Source organism: Theobroma cacao, chromosome 7 (assembly GCF_053813885.1).
Source record: "Theobroma cacao isolate CCN51 chromosome 7, ASM5381388v1, whole genome shotgun sequence".
Lineage (NCBI taxonomy): Eukaryota > Viridiplantae > Streptophyta > Magnoliopsida > Malvales > Malvaceae > Theobroma > Theobroma cacao.
In genome coordinates, this window is record NC_142645.1 from 12,801,320 (window position 1) to 12,804,049 (window position 2,730).

Below are 2,730 nucleotides of genomic sequence, written 5' to 3' on the forward strand. Positions count from 1 at the left end.
GCTTGACACTTGGCATATTTAAGTGAAGCTCCAAATGGCTTTCTTTCATATTATTATTATTATTATTATTATTAAATATCAAATCATTTTTAATAAATATTAAAATAACAATTGAAATGTAATTATCTTTTCTTTACATTAAAAGTTGAAAAAATTTGAATCTAACTATTTACTTAAGAAAAAATATATACATGTTAATTACCAAATCAAATTATATAATATAATTCTATTTCTCAAATTAAAATATACAGTTGCTTTTCAAAAAAAATTAAAATATACAGCTGTTAGTCATAAAAGTTTAATTTTAATTTTTCTAAATCTTAAATTTTATAAACTAAGTTTTCTTATATTTAAATCTACTCTTCATTTTTCTACTTTTTAAAATAAAAAATACTTACTAATAAAATAACAATATAAGGAAACTTAATTATATCCATTAATATAATTTTAGTATCCATTTGCAAACATGGCAAGATGGAGAAAAAAGAAAAAGAAAGAAATGATGGACTCATATATAGTCTTACTAAAGTGTATATATGCCCTTAGGTAATGGTTACTAGGAGAGAAGTGAGAGCACATTCTCCATAATGTGCCCAATTAAATTATATTGCACAGTTTGTTTTGTAATAAACTACTATAATGTAAGATTGCAATGAATCACATTACAACTAATGAATGTAATGCGATTGTAGTTTAAAACCAAAGCAATTAGATTGCATTACACTCTGCAATGTTATTAGAGATAATTTTACCCTCCAATTTTGTTATTTTGTTAAAAATATTTTATAATGTTATAATTTGTTCTTTTATATAGATTTTGATAATGTTTTTTTATTATTCTCAGTAATCATGGTGACTATCAATAAAATTTATATTATCTTTTAAAAGAAAAAAAATTAAATAAAATATATGATATAAAAATTATATTAAAAAATAAAAATAAAATATATAAGATTATAATAAATAATAAAAATAAAATATATGGCATTAAAAATATTTTTTTATGAATTTATATTTAATTTTTTTATATAATTGAGTTAGAGAAGAATTTGAATCCTGTTCTCTAATCAGGGGATCATGCACCAATCAATAAACTAAATGTTCGAGTGCCATTAAAAATATATTTAATAGATGATATTATATAAAAATTAACAATAAAAAATACAAGTAAGGGTAGCACAATAACAACAGTTATATATTTTGAAAAATAATATTTTGTACATATCAATACACACCAACAATTAAATATGATAATATAATTATTATTATATATCTATTTCACAAAATATTTTCAACTTAATTAAAAAAAAGAATTTAATATCTCGAATGCATAGCATGGTAACAAACTAGTATATATATATATATAACATATTTAAAAAGAAGTTGACCACGTGGTGGGTAGAGAGAGTGAAAGAGAAAAGATGTTGCAACAAAGAGAGAGAAAGAAGGGTGTGTAAAGAGGTCAGAATTAACCACGTGGAGGGCAGATAGAGAAAAAGAGAAAAAATGTTGAAGCAAAGAGAGGGGGTGCAAAGAGACCCGTGTGTTGGACACGGGTCATACTCTAGTCTTCCTTATAACGACCTCTTGCACAGATCATTCCCCTCTGCCTTTCTAATAGTTTATTTACATTATCTGTTTTAGAATTGCCTGATGATTTAAATCATTTTATCCAAACATCAGTCCTTGAAACCGGGCATGACATTCTATTTTTCTGGGTTGTTTGAATGGTTAAGTTGGGAATTAAGTTGGGGTTGATGTACGATTCAGAAAGTTGGGCGAATATTTCCTTCGAACTCTATACAGCACTGCTATTAAGCCACTCTTTATGATTTTCTCATTTCGGTCAGATAAACCAAATTTGATATCCAAAGAGTGGTTGGCTATTGTCAATGGTGTAACAAATTATGGGATGTCGTTCGTTTTCCCATAAGCAAACTTCTAGATGACTATTGTCCTCTATTGACCATAAGTCAGGGGACGATGCCTTTCAGTTGTCGCTGGTTACTCTCAGTTTTGAACAATGCTATATCAAAAACTGTTTTGTCATTGAAAGTTCGTTTGTTTTGTAGTAAAATATTTTTTAAAAAATAATTTCAAGACTTATATTTGTTTGAAAGATGAAAAATTAATTCTTAATGTAAGACATTTTTCAGATAACAACAAAAATATTTTTATACTAAGTTTATGAATATTAATATTTAACTTAAAATATTAAAAAAATAAAAATATTAATAGTTAACTTTAAAAAATTAATTTCAAATATTAATATTTAAATTATACATAACAATTAAAATTAAAAAATATTTTTTTAATGAAACCATTCAATGCAATTAAATTTTTTATTTATAAATGGAATAAATCATACTAATAATTATAATAAAAAATATTTCAATGATCATCATTTGATGAATACACATTTATGATATGTTTAAATCTTACTAATAATTATAATAAAAAATATTTCAATAATCGTCATTTAATAAATACATATTTATAAGTATAAATTTTGGATATCTTACACAATTTATGAATATTTATATTTTTATAGTTATGATAAAAAAAGTGATAAGATGAAAAATTTTGTGAAAATTAGAGTTTATTTTTATTACAGATATGTGGTTAAATGCTTAGGGAAACATAATTATTGATTTTGTCTATTTTTATTTCCATTCTTAATTTTAATTCCAAATTAGTAAAAATCAAAAATAAACATTGTTTTGTAATCAA